Raw genomic sequence first — 19914 nt, forward strand, 5'->3', positions numbered from 1 at the left:
TTTATTTTACTTTATTTGACTTGTTTATATGTTTTAGTATTGTTTAAAATTGTAACATACGTAAACCAAGCCAAGCTAATATAAAAAAATATGTAATGAATAAATATTACAGTTGAGACTATTAATAGAATGTGCTTTGGCGGGCACCTCACTCTGTGCGGGCAACCTGGTGCACGCGGGCACCACATTGGTGACCCCTGCTTTAGAGTTTATCACCAAGTAAAGAAATGTATTATGTCCAATATATATTTTCCATATGACACGAGAATAAAAGGCTCTTCTTTAATGGACGTAACTGGAAGCTTTACTTTCTGTCTTTAGTTTGACCTTCGTAGGTCTGCTGTGATAATCACATCAATGAAGAAGAAGTGTTGGGTGTCCCATGAGAGGAGATGAGGCATTGAGCACTGAATGAAGCTGAGGGGCTCCTGAGGGTCTGGAGACACGGAGATAAACTCATTCATGCAGGAGAACAACACGAACAAACGTTGAGCCTTTCATCCTGAACATAACCACTCACTGCAACTAATCCAAACAGACAGAGAGAGCGAGCGAGCGAGAGAGAGAGAGAGAGAGAGAGATCCATTAAACCAATGAAACTGGGTTTAAAGCAAACTTGGAAGATGCTTTTAGTAAATATCTCATCATTTAAATGCTCCATTCATTCATAGTGTTTGAAGTTGAACCTATTCAAGCAGATGCAAGCTGTACACCCACTTGAACTGTTAGACAAAAGTTGTGGGCATGAACTGATTTCCTCTAATAAGGATTTTTGGCCAGGTTCAGGTTTACCTGTCAATCACAGCGAATGTGTGTTATTGGTCACAGTAAGCTGCAGTGATGATGTCATTTGTCTCCATAATTTTCAACTCACCTGAGGCCAAAATGTTTTCAAAGTTCAATTTGGGACTTGACGAAAAGTGCAATGACAAAACTGTCAAAACTTGAAAGCGTTGCCATGGTGATGTCCTGTAAACTGCAAAAAACAGGAAATGCACTGCTATGAGAAACTACATTACACACAACTGAGATTGTTTTAACACCTGTTTCTATGAGGATGAAAAGGAGGTCTCTTGAATAGAAATCGACAGTATACAAATAAATCAAAACAGATATGATAAAGAATAAAACATTGACTTTTATTAAGGGACACAGCCACACAGGCTAAAGTTTAGTTTCATGTGCTCACGCAAAACCTTCATGTGCAGATATTGTTTTTAAGCTTAGTTTAAAAAACGCTATAGTTTCACGTGAGCACGTGAAACTAAACATTATTTAATTTTTGCTCCGTGTCCCCTTAGGGGCTCCGTATTGGTGTGATATCTTCATCTTCTTTTTAAAGCAATGTATAAAGTTTTAAAATGTGTCACTATACCAATAAAAAAATGTTACAGTATAGTAATGCATGTGAAAAATTTTAAATTAAGTTACAAAGATCTCAATATAAAATAAAGCAGTAAGCATGAATCTGTTCACAATGACTTTCTTATTTTATGAATGACATGCGCTCCATTGACATTATCAGACATGTTCAGACTGTGTTTTGCGTTGGCGTAATAAAGATTGCACTGCAGATTCAAGGAGAGAGAGAGATACTTTAGATAGGTTGTGAGAAGATGCTGTGGTTTGCCTGCATTCTCTTTGTTTCCATGGTAACAGCAGACAGCTGGATGCTGAGTTAATGTGTGACAGGATGCTGATGTGCGACTGACAGTAAGACAATACATAAGTGAAGCACACTCCATCTAGCAATGTCTGGAATAGCAAACTATACTATTTCAGTTGTGTAGTATGCATAACCACTCAAATCTTCTTTATACATACAAGAATGACAATTCACTGATATATACAGTATGTCATATGCTTGTACTACATTTGGGACATAAGCTAGAGATGATGCACAGTCGATATGATTATACTTAAAAAAAGGACACTGTAGTAAATGCATAACTATTGATTATCCATCCGGATGTCATTACACTTACTAATACTGCTCAGATTATATATAAAAAATCCTTTACTGCATTCATTTGCCATCCTGAATGATTTCTGGGATTGATTTTCTCATGATGGACCAGCCTTACTGCGTTTTATGAATTTTTCATGAAGTTTAACCACAGTGATGCTAATCATCCTAAAAACTTATTTTAGGAAACTTTAGGGGGAACGCATGACTCAGAAATGCTGTTGAGGTGCTTTCACTATGCCAAAGCCCTTTTCACTAAAACATTATGGAAAATACAGGGAAAACGTGTCCGTGTATTTTTCCAGGATCGTTTGAAAGACACGTGATTTAAAGTCTTGCACTTAGTAGTTTTTTCCACAGTGTCTGAAGTTTGCTTATTATTAGTATTAGTATTATTAGTCTCTCGAGAAACCACACACGTGCATGTTTGTTTATGACGAGCGCATAAGGAGCGCGTGATGCACTGTTCTTTTATTATGGCTTTTCCAATGCATAGTACCCCACAGTTTAAGTCGGGTCAGCTCACTTCACTTTGACTTGGTTAGCTTTTCCATCGAGTTTAGTAACACTTCGGAGTGGGAGGGATTATAGGCGTGTCATTATATTTGCGCTGCCTACTGCTGTGACATCATACAAGTGAAAGCGTCGTTGTACATTCCCATACATTCATTTATTTCTCAGTCCGCCACAAAATTAAAATTGACCACCAAAAATAGATGTTTGCACATCGGTACCTCTGTCTCACATGACAGTTTCTGTCCAAAACCGGTGGCGTCGGTCGACATGCTCCACTAAGCCTCATTGAAGTTGCATTTAAGCATAAATGCGGACGTGCGCGTCGCAAATGTGCCGCCACAAAATGCAAGTCTTGAAACCAACTGTTATGGTGTTCCTGGTGCTCCTTCATTGCTAAAAGGGATTTTTTGAACTTACAGCAAAGCACAGATGACAACATGTTTGCTCGAGACAGCGCAAGCTAGCACGAAGCTAAAGCTAATCTTTTACATTATAGCGATGATGCTGGTAGTGACGATTCTCGCAGACCAATCAGTGATCTACAGTGTTTTTGCGTCACGTTTTGGTATCACCTCAGCTTGCTTGGAACCCCAACCGAGGTGGTACTAAAAAAAGTATCCTGTACCACGTACCCAGTGGAAAATCCCCAAAGTAAGCTGCCCGACCCAAACCGTGGGGTACTATGCAAAAGGAAAGCGCCATTATACTGCTGAATGATCTTAGCTTCAGCGCGGATAGTGACGAGCTCCCTAATCTCTGCTGCATTCCAGTTTGCCGACATTTCTTGTCGTGAATGTTGATCTGTGTTTAAATCCTTGTGTCAAAAAGCTGTACTATAATTTCTTGTTGCACCAGAATGGACCAGAATGCTTTCCGTGAATGTTAGGTCCTCTTTACGGGAGCGATCCCAGAACTTTTACGGGATGTGTTTGTGTTCACACAAAAGCCTGTTTGCCATTTTTATGAAAATCTTCTGGGACAAAGTGCTGTGTGAATGAGGTTAAAATGTACATACATCACACATGCATTCTAAAGTTGCACTTTTTATGAAATATGTTTGTTGATATAAAGATTCTCAGTGTTTGATGTGTATAATGATCACTTCAAGTAAAATTAACTACAGAAGATTCAGCCTAATCTCACAAAATACATAAAATAGTCACGCATTATTTTGCTCAGTTTTGCATGACATTGTCACATATTTCCCGGCCACGACTTTCTTTTCCGTGTCAGTTTCACGTATTGGTTACTCAACTGTCTTTCCTATTTTCTTACAATTGTCGCTTCGGTTTGGGGTTAGAACAACTTTCTGTTACATAAAATGACATCCTTACCCAAACCCAGCTCTAACCCTAACGTCAGGCGACAATGGTTTAAAAAGCATACGAAAAAATAGTATAAACCAATACTTTAAGTGACATCCTAACGCAAACAGCAAATCTAACCACAAACCGAAGTGACAATTGTTTAAAAGTAGGAAAAACAGTTGAGTAACCAATACGTGAAACTGACACGGAAAAGAAAGTCATGGCAGGGGCACGTAAAATGGTGGAAATACGTGACAATGCAAAACTGAGCAAAATAATGCGTGACTATTTCACGGAAATTCGTGAGATCAGGTTGGACGATTATTTTACACATTAATAAAAAAGCACAATTATAAAACACAGCAATGAATGAACCTCCTGACCTACAAATTGACGTCATGACCTCTCAAACAGAATTAAAAGTTCAATGTGTGTTTTATAATAATAATAATAATTAAAAATAAATATAGGCCGAGTCTGAGATTTAAAGCTGATATCTCTCCGATTGTTAATTTTTGGAGATGGATTTATCTGGATATGGATACGTATTGGTCAAAGCAGTGTTTATGCTGTTGCAAGATGCAAACTAAACAAACTTTACGTTTTTTATTTGCTTAATAAAATAATATTTATTAAATATGTGTTTCAATAAACCGAGTCCACTGTGCATCGCACATGCACACTTTAGCTGTGAATACACTGCCAATATAATACCTTAGCATATTTGTGCTTTGATCTGGGTGTGTTGGAAATATCCAGAAGGTCATGTGACATAGTAATGACTGCTGGCGCTACACGCGGGACATTGCTCACCCATGTGACACAAACCTGCTGGACACATACACACTAAAAATAGTTTTTCAGTATTTCACAGACTAGTCAAACAGCCATTTACAAGGAAAGTAAAAGATGATTCATCTATTTGTGTTATGGTTCATTTATCTTATTTAGTGATTTGCACAATGCTAGACAGCTCAACCTAGTCTATATTTAAACTAATAAAGACAGAGATGTCAACCTGACACTGACAGCGGTGCGTATCTGATAACCAACGCACAGAAAGAGAGAGGGTTTAACTTGTTGAACTCAGTCCAGTTTGACAGCTTTAATCTTCAGTTACGCTGTTAAAAACCGTCTCGCACAGTTTTATCAAACACAGATTATGATAAAGCTATCGCTTACCCATGCATTTAAACTACATAATGATCACATTTGTGTCATAAAATCTGAATTCAATAGTCTGGTGACATCACTTTCATCCTAAATGTCAAGTTTCATGCATTGTTTTCTACTGAAAAAAGTCATTAAATCTTTATTTGTTGTAATTGCAGAGATCTCAAAATGAACAATGTGACATGATAACCATCATATTTCAGGAAATAATTATCAGTGAAAGCATCAGATCACATCCACAGTCATGACTCGACACCTGAGACAAGTGGGATCTCCACACACACACCTGCCCAACCAGGAAATTAAATATGCCATCGGGTTGTCTTTTGACAGCCCATGTAAACATTAAACACATGACTGCTTTCTGAAACACAGACAAGCAGATAAAAAAAGAGATTTGAGATTGAAACACAAGAATGATATTTGCCCAACACCACACACTGGTACCCTGATTGTTATTTATGCTCCTGCGGGTATCCAATGCTTTCCTTAGCTGAAAGCTTGCTTTCTAGACATCCATTATAACAATATATGGAAGTTCAGCATCCCCACATAGAGTTAAACATCCTTAGTGACATCACATTGCAAAACAAAACAAAAAACGAAATCTGGAAGGGATGGTCAGGATTTAAAAAAAATGTATGATAGCACCACAGATCCATTTTTCAGAAAAATACAATATTTACCAATATTCCTATCCAATATAACAGTATTTATATAAAACATTTCAAATATGCCTTTTAAACTTTATTAGTGTGTATAAATATAAATGTGGAGCTGTTAAATGTTAGATGAGAAGACACAAAAACGTGCAAGAAAAAAAATTAATAAAAATAAAATGAGAAACGAGAATAAAATGATTTATGATTTTTTTACGCTATTTCATTCACTTTGTATGTATTTTAGGAGATGGCTAATTTGTATTCATTTTACAACCACATTCACATACAATTTTTAAGATACACTGTAAAAAAATCAGTAGAAATTACAATGTTATTGCAGCTGGGTTGCCGGTAATTTACCGTAGATTTAAATGTATGTTATTTACTGGCAAGAGTTTGTTCAAAGTTAAATAAATTTTAAATATTAACAAGTCTTTATCTTTACAGAATAAAACTATATAATAACAGCTTCATGCAAAGCATTCTGGGAACCAGAAATCATCATCAACCTTTTTCAGTTTTTTTTTTGCTTCAGATTTTGTTTCCCAGAATGTTTAGCTTGATGCTGTTTTTTATTTTACTCTGTAAAGACAAAGACTTGTAAATGTTTAATGTTCATTTAACTTTGAAGAAAATGTTGGCAATAAAAAACATAAATTTAAATCTACGGTAAGTTACCGGCAACCCAGCTGCAATTTCTACTGAATTTTTTTACAGTGTAATCGTATGTTTTTGTAGGATTAACTTTGTACAAATTCATACAAATTGTAAAATGAATTCTTGTAAGATCAGGCTGGATAATTTTCTCATTTTGCTTTACGTTGTGCTGAATGATGACACCAGATGTGACTATATTCATATAGTCTCTTATACTTTAAATAACTGACAAGAAAATAAAGCAAAGCTATTAAAGTCGTCACATAATCAAAATGTATTTCTAAAAAGTCTTAATTTTATATTTAATATTGTATTATAAATGATTTATGTATGCACCTTATTAAAAAATCAAATCCCGCTCTACATTTTTTCTCATTTCTGAAGCCGTTTCACTCGGATGTATGTCACGATAAGAGGACAATCGTTTTATGGCGACTTTAAAAAAAACAAACAGTAAGAAAACAGTATAAAGACAAGCAAAAAGTCTACAAATAAAGAAAATATATACAGTACAATACAGGAGTGGTTTTCAAACTAGGGGCCGGGGCCCCCAGGGGGGCCACGAGATGGTGCCAGGGGGGCCCCAGTATTATGACATTTTATGAAATACATTAATTTATCATAAATTCTGTGTAATTAAACCTAAAAAAAATAAGGCTACTAACCAACAGCACTACTTTTTTGTATAATTTAATGTTTTTTTTTTTTTATTAAAATGTTCAGTTTTAGAACATTTTTTTGTCACAAATTTTCTTTGGGGGGCCACGAAGGAATGCACCGTACACAAGGGGGGGCCGCATGCTGAGAAAGTTTGGGAACCACTGCAATACAGCATACTTGAATGGAATCCAAAAAGTAACATAACAACATCTGATCACAGTTAATAATAGTCTGATAACTGTATGACCTTGTGCTATTGTTGACCTCTCACCTCTTTGTCTCTTACACACATGTTGCTCTCTCACGCTTATTGATTAGAGAGCTGTTACAAAAACAGCCAAACACACCTTTATATTCCCACACTGACTGATAACACCTCACAAAACTCACAACTACTGATTTAGACAGTTTATTTTTATCATTTATATTTATAGTCAGTTAGCAAATGATTTATCCAATGCAAAAATTGCAAACTATTTAAAACACTCACTCATTACATTTGTGAATTTGAAAGATGCTTTAATCCAAAGTGAGTCACGGTACACTGTAAAAACTATTACTATTATCTACTCAATATTTTTGGTGAAGCATTTTTACACTTAAAAAAATTTAGTAAATTTGAAAGCTATGAAATCGATTAGATTTCAGTAATTACATTAATTTCCTATCACAAATTAAATTGAGTAGATGGAATCAAAAATATAAAAGCAAATCAATAAAAAATCACAGTGAAGTCTACTAAAAATTTAAGTTGATATCATTAAAAATGTAACTTAGATGTAGCTGAAAATTTTGTGAATATTATTTAACTAAAATAAATTATTTTTATTTACTTAATGTTATACATTTATTTCATACTGAACCATCAATTATCAATGATAAACAAAGCAATTTGTATACGTTGTTTTATTGAAAATGGCAAACATTGTACATGTTACAAAAACAATCAGCTAAATAAACTCTGAGAGGTCTCTCAAATTCACAGCATGCAGAATCCACACCTCTTGAACCCAGACAGGTGGACCACCAGCACTTGTACCTGCAAAAAAGATAACTTTATTTAAACGGCTGTCCGCTGTGACTCTGGACGCTGCCACAGAGTGCCACTTAGTTTAACATTACAATAACATATTTGTCTCAAATCTGTAACGATTAACAAAGGCTACGAATGCATATTTTATATCTGGAAGTAAACTTTGTCTGACTAAACTCGCGCTATTTAATGCGAACGTCCGGTGTGGTATCAGAAACTGCGAGTTGTCCTACACGAGACGCAACGCATCTCCACCGGTGTGCGAGACCCTTCACACAAAAAAGGAAAATAAAGCATAGGCATATGGAGTCGAGAGATAATTAATATAAATGTATATAAGCGTGTGAGCTCTGTTAAGCTCTGTTGTGTTCCGCTTCCACGTGAAAGGTCTAACAAATCCGGGTGGAGCGAAACTGAGGACCGGATTTCGGATCGCCTGACTATCAGCCAGTACAGATTTACACGTGTTTGTCTACACAACCACTTTATGCAGTAATAAAACGATCAGAAATTATTATTTTACACACATTTCAAGTGGCACAGCTGTATTAATACTTTGGTGACCTGAATAAATACGTAAAATAAAAATATTAATGATTAATCTACCAGTATGTGCACAGAAAGCTGTTATTGTACCCAGTTTACGGTATGGCTCCGAAAGTATTCAGATAAATACACCAACAAGTTGTTTACGCAAGGACACATCAAATATTTCATTAAAAACAAGTGTAAATATTAATAAACTCAACACTTACCAGGATTTTTGAGGAGTTTTGAGGTTGTTTGTCTTCCTGCAAGAGGCGCTGTTTCTTCTGCTGCTGATTAAAAAACCGTTGGCTTTGTGATTTTTAAATTTACATCTGATTTAATGAATTTTTTTGCCTAAATTTACTCAAATAATACAATGTAATAATGTTTCACCAAAAATATTCAGTAAATCATAGTTAAAGTTATGCATGAAATTTACTATTTTTTTTGTTGATGTTAAATACCTATGTTAACTTGAAATGAGCAATTATAATAGTTTTGAAAGCTGAAATATATAAGTGTGACATTCTCAAATATATTGATTCAAATTTACAACAAATATTAAGAATATCTATAAGAAATAATCTGTTAGTTAAATACTTATTTTATTTGATGTATACAACTAAATAATATCTGTACATTTTACACACAAATATATGTTTATTTTTTAGTCATTAATTTTGGTTTGTCTAACTCAAAAAATCAACTTAGTGACATAAAGAGATTTTATTAAGTTATTTTAATAATTTATTTTTGTGATATTTACAAAGCCACTGAATTATTTTTTACAGTGTACATTCAATCTTTAAACTAATCTTTTTTTTTTCTTTAAACAAAAATGAGTTTTTCCAGCCTGATCTCATGAGAATACATACGTATCTTACGAGTTGGCTTTTTTACACGATTATAGTGTTAATGTACCTTAACGTTAATGTAGTGAAATGTACCAAAAACGATTATCATAAAAAAACTTGCCTCTAAATCCAAGTCACAGGGGCAAAAGGAAATCAAACAGAAATGTTAGAATGTGGTCGTACAAATTAATACAAAATTAGCCACCTTGTAAAAAATGTGCATGTAAACAAACATGTAAAGAATATAGAAAAACACGTGAGATTCGTGACCATCACAGTGAAACGTACTTAAATCTCTGACACAAATTCAACCTGTAGAGTTCAAGATAAATCTGTCTAACTTCAAGTCCAACAAGATTAGCCTTAAAAGTTGGAAAAAATATTCTGGATATTAAATCACCCCCCAAAAAATATCAAACATCTGCTTGATGCAAACAGTGAAACTGGTGGCCATATACACTGAAAAAAATGATTCATTGAATTTAATCACATTTTTTTTTAAGGTAAGTGGTTGCAATCAATTTATTTAAGCTACATTTAAACAAAAAAGATGAGTAACCTAAAATAAAATATAAAACTTTTGTTTAAATGTAGCTTAAATAAATTGATTGCAACCACTTACCTTAAAAAAATTTATTAAATTCAATGAATCATTTTTTTTCAGTGTATGACATTTATTACCCCTTCATACACATCAGCTCTCTCTCTCTCCCTCCCTCTCTCCCTCTCTCTCTCCCTCTCTTTACAGCGGGGCGAGTGATGAGTAATCAGCATACTTTTTTGATCTTAAAGGAACAGTATGTAAGAAATTTATATCAATTAATCATAAAATGGCCCTGACATGTCACTAGACATTAAGAAATCATTTTCATTTCAAATACTTATATCACTGACAACAGTGGTCTGGCCAGGATATTGACGTTTAAAAATTGGAGTTGCAGCCCTCAACTGATGTTTATGTTGTCATTTTGTGTATTGGCCACCAGTTGTGTGATTGCAGTACCAGTTTTAGCCACAATCCTACATACTGTTCCTTTAAGTGAGAAACCTGACCTGATATTCTAGATACGGCCCTTTAAAAACACAACCATCATCATTTCCTGTCATTTTAATCTTTATTATCTTCTTTAGTTGAAAACAAAATACATGTTTAGTTTTGTGTGAATTACAGTAAGAGCAGGGAGTGATTATCTGTATACTACAAAGCTACTTTACAAACACCCAAATATTTTCATTGGGCAGACACTTTAGTCATGGAAAAAACTTTTACTGATTTTTACATTTCATGGGAGTCAAAAGCTCATGACACTGCTGTTTATAATGGCATAAACTCCAACTGAACTACAGGAAATAACCAGAAAATTATTCAATGCAACTCAGCTTTATATTCAAACTCCTCTGTGGACATTAAACATCTTTGAGACTGAAATATAAAGTGCTATTCCCTCATCCCTGACCTCTCATATATAATTTCTCATGTTTAGTTATGGCAAACATCATTGGTTCCTGTAAACACAAGACCTATCACGATGAGATCATATGACAGAAGTCATTTTATGGATTTCAAGTGAAATGAGGGTAAATTTAAAGTCTGCATATCATCATTACAAACACAAAATTGAGAAATGTGTTCAGTTATATGGCATGGGTCGGTTTCAAGGTATAGCAAGGTTTTAAACAGTCGAGGTTTCAAAAATACTAAAATTTTCTGTGATATGGTTTCCAAGGTATGAGCTTTGTTTACACAAAATTAAATTAAAAACATGTTATTGATTTGATGTTAACGTTTAATACACTCAAAAAAAATTATTCATTGGATTAACTCAATAAAATTGTGGGCAGGATTTCCATCCAATATGAATGTGTACCCCTAACTCATAAAAAACTGCTTTACACAATGAAAATATATTGAGTTAGTCCAACTCAATTTAAAGTAAATGGCAATACTCAATTAGTTGCCTTAACTCAATTTAGTTTAGTCTGAATAACTCAATTTGGCGTAGTTTGAATAGCTCCATGTAGTGTAGTCTGAATAACTCAATTCTGTTATTTCATCTAAAACATTTGTATATCATACTAATTAGCATAAGCACATGTTAGCATGCTAATAATAATAACACATGATGCTTTGGATGAACATGTGACAAGAGACTGATCTCCAAACAGGCATTAACACAGTTAATGCTCATTGAGAGTAAAACCTCACATCCACAACCTAACCACAAGCGCCACTCTTCTGCACGATGGTAACCAAACAATTTGAAAAAAATATAACACAAACACTTCTAAATCAATAAGATAAACGGACATTAAACACTATTAAGTCTTTCTCTTTACCTAAAAATGCATAAAATAACACTAAATTAAAAAAAATACTCTACAAAAGCAGTTGCATGCAAAGCATGCTGGGAAATTATTTTTCCAGAACCCAAACTCAAACTAATTGTGTTAACGCAATTAAAAATAAATCAATAAATTATAGTACATATTCATTTTGTGTTAGACTAATTAAAAATATATACTTATTTCTCTTAATGAGTTTTTTTTATTAATTGAACACAATTTTAATGTGTCATGTCTAAGAAGGGCTTGAATCATTTTTTTGAGTGTATATATTACAAAAATAATGTATTTGAAAGAATACACTGTAAAAAAATTCCGTAGAAATTGCAGCTGGGTTGCCGGTAACTTACCGTAGATTTAAATTTATGTTATTTACTGGCAACATTTTGTTCAAAGTTAAATGAACATTAAACATTTACAAGTCTTTGTCTTTACACAATAAAACTAGAAAAACAGCATCAAGCAAAACATTTTGGGAAACAAAATCTGAAGCAAAAAACAGAAAAAGGTTGATGATGATTTCTGGTTCCCAGAATGCTTTGCATGAGGCTGTTATTGTATAGTTTTATTCTGTAAAAATAAAGACTTGTTAATATTTCACATTTATTTAACTTTGAACAAACTCTTGCCAGTAAATAACATAAATTTAAATCTACGGTAATTTATCGGCAACCCAGCTGCAATAACATTGAAATTTCTACGGAATTTTGTATGATAATATAAAGGCTTTATTTTTACATGGCACACAAAAATGAAAATTCTGTTATCCTTTTCACATCCTCATGTTGTTTTAAACCTGTATGAGTTTTTTTATTTTGATGAACACTAAAGAAGATATTTCAAATATTATGTGATAAATGATGAAGAAGATATTTTGATGAATGATGGTAAGCACACAGTTGACAGTTTGTGTTTTTCCTACTATCGAAGTCCATGTTTACAATCATCTCTGTGTTTACCATAATTTATTAAAATATCTTCTTTTGTGTTCATCAGAAAAAAGTAATTTATACACGTTTAGATCAACATGAGGATGAGAAGAATTTTTATTTTAAAGTGAACTGTCCCTTTAAGGTTATCATACCGTCAAAATCTCATACTGGCTCATGCCTAGTTGTAATACAGTCAATTTAATCCCTAAAACACCCACAGCACCTCCACGAGGAGGTCTGTAGACCTGCAACGCATCTCTTTGAATCACAGCCAAGAACACAAACAGTCTCAGTCCTAAGATCTGTATACAGTACAATAACCAGCTAGTTTATCCTAAACGAACTTACCTGAGACTCTTTCATAATGTCATTTCTGCAGCCAGTTTTAGCCAGCTTGGACTCTGACCGCCCGAGGCCTGAATTCCACAGAATTACACACTGACAAAACAAAAGAGATGGTTGTTTAGCTAAGTCTTTCAAAATAAGCATCACAAGAGATTAATCAGACCAAAACTGATCCCTGAACACAACTGAAAAACAGGAGAACGATTATCAGACAGTAAATTATACGTCATTATTTACATCTACATTCATGCATTTGACAGACACTTTAATCCAAAGCAATTTACAGTGCACTGTAAAACTAATGCAGCATTTTTGTCAAATCAACATATATTTTTTATGTTACTTTAACTGATAAAATTAACTTATTGCAGGTATAAACTTAAAATAGTAAGTTGAATTCACTTGCAAAACCAAGTTGATTTAACTTCATGCTGCATTTTTTTGTGCACTAAAATATACTAGTCAACATTTAAAGTGGATCAAAAACGTTCATCAAAGTTGTCCTAAGACAAGTATTGGGTATTGGTTTTAAGACAACTTTTAGGAAAGTTTTTGATCCACTTCAAATGTTGACTAATGCCTAGATACAAGACAAAAAAGGAGCCGTATACACTGTAAAACAAATGCAGCATTTTTGTCAAATCAACATAATCTGTTAAGTTAAAGTAACATAAAGATATAAGTTAAACCATTTCAAGTTGTTTTTATAAGTTATGTCAACTTATCACAGGTCAAAACTTAAAATAGTAACCAATAGTACTGTATAGGGTAACCAAGGCATAGTTCACACGGACACGGGTATTTTTATAACCGTGACTTTTTACGCTGTTCGGCCGTTCGTCCACATGAAAACGCAGTTTTAGGGCACTGAAACCGAACATTTTTGAGAATCCCTGCCAGGGTGAGGATTTTAAGAAACGCTGGTTGCAGTGTTGTAGTGTTGACAGTAAAACTGGGGTTTTTGCCTTGCGACGTCAATTTTGTTAGGCTTCTGATTGGCCAAAGTGGCTTTACGATTTGGGTTATATCCTCGCTGCTCTTGACAGTGCTTGATAATGTGTTTCTTTATCATGTGGATGGAGATTTCTTTTAAACCGAGCATGTGTGGACGGGATTTTTTGGCGGAAAAACTCTGGTTATAAAAACACATGTGTCCGTGTGGACTAGGCACACGTTTCAACTTAATGCTGCAATTTTAACAGTGTACTTTTTTAATAAACAGACCCTTTCAAAAAAGGTATTATGGTAACACTTTACATAAGGTTGTATTAGTTGAATGAACTAACTAACAATGAACAATACTTTTACAGCATTTCCTTACACTTTTAAAAAGATCTGTTATATTTCAACTTTCAAAAGTATGCTTTCGTGCTGCCTTAAAATTTTGAGGTTATTCAACATAAAAATATTAATTAATTCAACATTTTGAGTTAACTAATATTTGTAAGTTGAATTAACTCAAAATGTTAAGGCAGCACAAACACTCACATTGTTGAAACAAAATACAACAAATCTTTTTTACAGTTTAATACATTTATTAAATGTTATGCTTTAAAAGTTCTTGAACTAACTAATTGCTCATTGTTAACTTAAGCATTTACTAGTGTTTACTAATGCAACCTTAAAGTGTTATGGATATACAATGGTACAATACAATACAGTACATGCTTGACATAGATGAACTTATAAACTAAATTTCGTGACCTAGAATGCTAAAAAGGTTTGGCCAAATGCAAGCTTGTTCCAGTGAGATAATACGATTGTAGCTGATCCTGCCGGTGACCTTCGGTGATGGGTCAGATTCAGGGTTACAGGCTGGTAAAGGATCTGGATTAGTCTCAGGATTAAAGTTTAATGCCTTCCAGAAAATGTTCTTTAAATATCTAAACATACAATATATTGAATGAAAGAACAGACCATCTGCTTTATAAAAAACCCTGATTCATCCTACCTTCATTAGTTCCCTTTTTATCACCTCTACCACCACACCAAATTTTGAGAAAAATGCTGAGATAATTCCATTTTTGTGAAGGACTTTTGACAGAGATTAGATGCACAGTGATCCTTAAGAGTTCTTTCTCTTACACGTGAGGCGTTACTTCCAGGTTGTATATAAATTGTCAACTGGTGGATAATAGCGGTATTGCTGAAAGCCAGAAATTCTCGTCATTTACAGGGAAGCGTTTTTCTCTTAATTGTCGAGATAACTCTTCAATGGTGGGGAAAGAGTTAATTATAACATGTGCTGGCCAAAACATCAAAATGATTGATCATGTATTTCATCTTTTACATGTTTGCCGTTCCGTGAAAATGCTGTAAAATTGCAGTCTTTTCTGTGACAACATGCCCCAGTAGTTGAATCCATGAGTGGTATCTTCTTGGCAAAAAAGAAACATTGAAAAGCTTTTTGGTGTCTAAATCTGCCCTGAGAAATATTCACAGAAGTGTGACAACTGTGTCCACCTCTCCTCGTCTGTGTCTGAAAAAAGCTTGTGACAAACACACAGAGAGACTGTCTAATGGAAGCGGTTCATCTCAAGGTCTTGCTTTACTTACAGGAATCACATTTGTAAAGGTGTGAGACACAGATGCTGGCGTCTGACACACAGCTTCTCAGGTTCTGCTCTGCCCGTTTCCTCTCATCAGCATCACTCAGCGCTCGGTTGCCATGGCAACGCCTCCCACATCTCTGTGCTACTGAGATGTGTTCATTAAAACCTTAATTTACTTCCCACTATGTCTCTATATCTCCCCTGTAGCTTCACCTCTGATCTTCTGATGCTTCTGCCTTTTCCTGTTATCTGTCTGACTGCGTTACCATGAAAATATAAATCAGTTATGAAGTAAACTCTTATTAAAGACTCATGCTGTACTGTCTCATGTACCTGTCATGTGTTTTCCAACCAGTACTAGAGATGCATCTGGTTAAATGCACCACATGGAGGGATTTTAGTTAATATAAAAGAAGCAGTTCACCAACATTTACAGTATTTACCTTTGTAATGTTTCAGACTCCGCCTCACATGTAGTTTTCATATTTCAAGGTCATCTGATGAAAGACATAATGTAGTGACAGTTTTAAGTTACATGACCCCACCCCCCATAGGAATGCATATTAATTTTATATATTCATAATTCTAATATCATATTATAAATCTTCAAAAATGTTGACAAACTATATATCATTGGAAAGCTCCAAGCTTGTAGTTTTCATATTTCAAAACATTTTAGCAGTAATAATAATGCAGTGACAGTAATTTATTAATTTGTGGCAAGAGTATGCAGCAAACCGTTGACACCTAGTGGCCTTTGTTGGTAGAACGACAAAAAAAGTGACACAAACCTCATTTTTTGTGATTTTACCTTGAAATTTGATTCACACCTACTTGAGACTTATGGCTTCATTTTTACATTATTTCTTTTTTGAAATATTTACATTTTTATAAATGTATTTATAAAATTAATATGTTATGGAATTATTTTTATTTATTAAAAGAAATTTAAACTGCTATAACAATTTTTTTAATATTTAATATTTTCATGTCGAGACACTTCAGTGAAAAACCTTAACTTGTCTTCTTTAAAACAAGACCAAGATTAGGCTTCTAGAACAAAAAATGCCAAGGGGTGGGTGACAGTAAAGAGGTTGTAATGCGTATAGCTGGTAAATTTTCTGTGTCAGGTGGTACAACCAATGGAAAACTAGAAAAAAATGCTATTTTATCAGACATTTTAATCGCATTTAAAATGTGTGAATTTGATATCACAGGCAAATACCAGCATCCAATCAGAAGTTAAATTAACAAATAAATAAGTTAAATGAATAAATTCATTGCAGAGGTCAGGTGGTGCAACCAGAGATTCAATAGGTGCAATTGCTATGCCCATAAAAAAGAATAATAAAAAAATTAAAATAAATCATTTAAATAAGCCAATAATTTAGTTAATAATTTTAATTTAAACAAATGCAAGCTAAGGTTGTTCTTCAATATACAGTTATCAAGTTTTATAGTTTTTTATTATTTAAAGTTTATTTTACACTTTCAAACTATTTTTAGGATTATCATTTTAAATGCCACTATTAAATAAACAAATAATCATGACACAGGGAGCGCATTAAAACGTATCTAGTAAATAAACAATGATTGGTTGTACCACATGACATTGATTTGAATAGGGATTTCAAGATTGTGAAAAAGCATGCAAATGTATTGACATGATGTTTAATAAACAAAACTTTTTAAACACATTGTTCCTGAATCAAAATAGTAATTATTTCCATTCAAAAAATATTTTTATGTTTTTAGAAGCTTCTTTTGACAGATGCTGCTTAGCTCAAATAAATACTACATCTTCCTTAAATCAAAATGTTTCTAGATAAAAAAAATCTATCTTGTAGGCATTGCATTACATGCAAAATATCAACCAGAGTAAATGTTGCTGTAGCTATTTACAGAATTACATTTATCAGTCATTCTTGCTTTCACTTGATCATTTGTCGTCAAAGGGATTTTAATTGCAGTGTTCAAATACACTAATATATTAGTACACTAAAAGAACAATATTGCTGATTTATTTTAAACCTATGTATTATTTTGCTGTCTTGCTTTTCAAATAAATGTCACTTGGACTATTTCGTACAGAGACTAGATGCCATCATATATGTTTAGACTTTGTCCTTATAGAGGTCAGAACTCACAAGAGAGTCGAGGGTCCATGCAGTGCAATCCAATCATCTTCTATTATCACAGTCTAAAGTCAGCTTGTTAATGAAGTTAAAGGTGAAACTATTATTGGCATGCAGAAAAAAATCTAGAACATCATATTCCTGACATCACAGGTGTGTGAGGGCCTATGGGATGATTACCTTTACACAGAAGAGCCTCTAAATGCTTTGACAGCATCGCCACCTAACGGTGTGATGAGGAACTACCACAGATGAGCTTACAATACAGCAGTCTGCATTACAGTTACTGTAGTTTTACTGTAGTTTATAATCAATTAAATAATTTTGTGACTGTTTCTAAGGTTAGTAGTAGTAGTTTAAATGAGAAATAAAATTATTAAGGTTGTTGTGTCAGTCAGTTTCTCACCTAATACGGATTACCCAGCTTCCTTGCACATCTCCAACTGTCCTGCGTAACCTAACACTTATTTACATGTCAAAAGTCTGCTTATAGCCGAATTGTTATTAGCGCTTTAATTTTGATTAAAGTCCAGATAAAAGTCATTTAAGAGAATTGTTTATAAATGTTAGAAATGTACTGCTGAAACACGTTAAAAATACTCTGAACTATGTACCCATAAAGGCTAAAAAAATTAATTTCTTTGTCCAAAAATATGTTTGTATTAGGGCTATTAAAAGATTAATTGCGATTAATCGCATATAAATTATGCAAAAAACTTTTGTGTGTGTGCACAGTGTGTAATTATTTTATACATTTATAAATACACATACATTAATGTTTGTTTTTAAGAAACATTTACATGTATATTTATATACATTTTATTTTATAAATGTAAATAAAAAATTTGCCTAAATAAATTTTTTCTTAAATGCATACATGTATTTGTGTATTTATATATAAATAATATACACTCACCTAAAGGATTATTAGGAACACCATACTAATATTGTGTTTGACCCCCTTCAGAACTGCCTTAATTCTACATGGCATTAATTCAACAAGGTGCTGAAAGCATTCTTTAGAAATGTTGGCCCATATTGATAGGATAGCATCTTGCATTTGATGGAAATTTGTGGAATGTACATCCAGGGCACGCAGCTCCCGTTCCACCACATCCCAAAGATGCTCTATCGGGTTGAGATCTGGTGACTGTGGGGGCCATTTTAGTACAGTGAACTTATTGTCATGTTCAAGAAACCAATTTGAAATGATTCAAGCTTTGTGACATGGTGCATTATCCTGCTGGAAGTGGCCATCAGAGGATGGGTACATGGTGGTCATAAAGGGATGGACATGGTCAGAAACAATCCTCAGGTAAACCGTGGCATTTAAACAATGCCCAATTGGCACTAAGGGGCCTAAAGTGTGCCAAAAAAACATCCCACACACAATTACACCACCACCAGCAGCCTGCACAGTGACAACAAGACATGATGGATCCATGTTCTCATTCTGTTTAACGCCAAATTCTGACGCTACCATCTGAATGTCTCAACAGAAATCCAGACTCATCAGATTAGGCAACATTTTTCTAGTCTTCAACTGTCCAATTTTGGTAAGCTCGTGCAAATTGTAGCCTCTTTTTCCTATTTGTAGCGGAGGTGAGTGGTACCCGGTGTGGTCTTCTGCTGTTGTAGCCCATCCGCCTCAAGGTTGTGCGTGTTGTGGCTTCACAAATGCTTTGCTGCATACCTCGGTTGTAACGAGTGGTTATTTCAGTCAAAGTTGTTCTTCTATCAGCTTGAATCATTCGGCCCATTCACCTCTGACCTCTAGCATCAACAAGGCATTTTCGCCCACAGGACTGCCACATACTGGATGTTTTTCCCTTTTCACACCATTCTTCGTAAACCCTAGAAATGGTTGTGCGTGAAAATCCCAGTAACTGAGCAGATTGTGAAATACTCAGACGGCCCGTCTGGCACCAACAACCATGCCACGCTCAAAATAGCTTAAATCACCTTTCTTTCCCATTCTGACATTTAGTTTGGAGTTCATGAGATTGTCTTGACGAGGACCACACCCCTAAAAGCATTGAAGCAACTGCCATGTGATTGGATGATTAGATAATCGCATTAATGAGAAATTGCACAGGTGTTCCTAATAATCCTTTAGGTGAGTGTATACACGCACACATTTATTTTGTATGTGATTAATCACGATTAATCTTTTTGACAGCCCTAAAATATATGCTAAATACATTTCGTAGAAAGTAAAGCTTAATTAGGTTTTAACCTTCATATACTAACA

The 19914-nt window shown here is 34.1% G+C and overlaps 1 long non-coding RNA gene across 1 annotated transcript; it reads right to left on the reverse strand.

Annotated features, from left to right (window-relative positions):
- Window positions 1-276: 276 nt before the first annotated feature.
- LOC129424109 (uncharacterized) lies at window positions 277-1465 on the reverse strand. The gene is made up of 3 exons (XR_008637964.2): window positions 875-1465; window positions 687-792; window positions 277-525 (listed from the first exon to the last, which is right to left on the reverse strand). It is a non-coding gene; the product is annotated as an uncharacterized lncRNA (long non-coding RNA).
- Between the last annotated feature and the right edge of the window lie 18449 nt (window positions 1466-19914).

Source organism: Misgurnus anguillicaudatus, unplaced genomic scaffold (assembly GCF_027580225.2).
Source record: "Misgurnus anguillicaudatus unplaced genomic scaffold, ASM2758022v2 HiC_scaffold_29, whole genome shotgun sequence".
In the NCBI taxonomy this organism is placed as follows: Eukaryota; Metazoa; Chordata; class Actinopteri; order Cypriniformes; family Cobitidae; genus Misgurnus; species Misgurnus anguillicaudatus.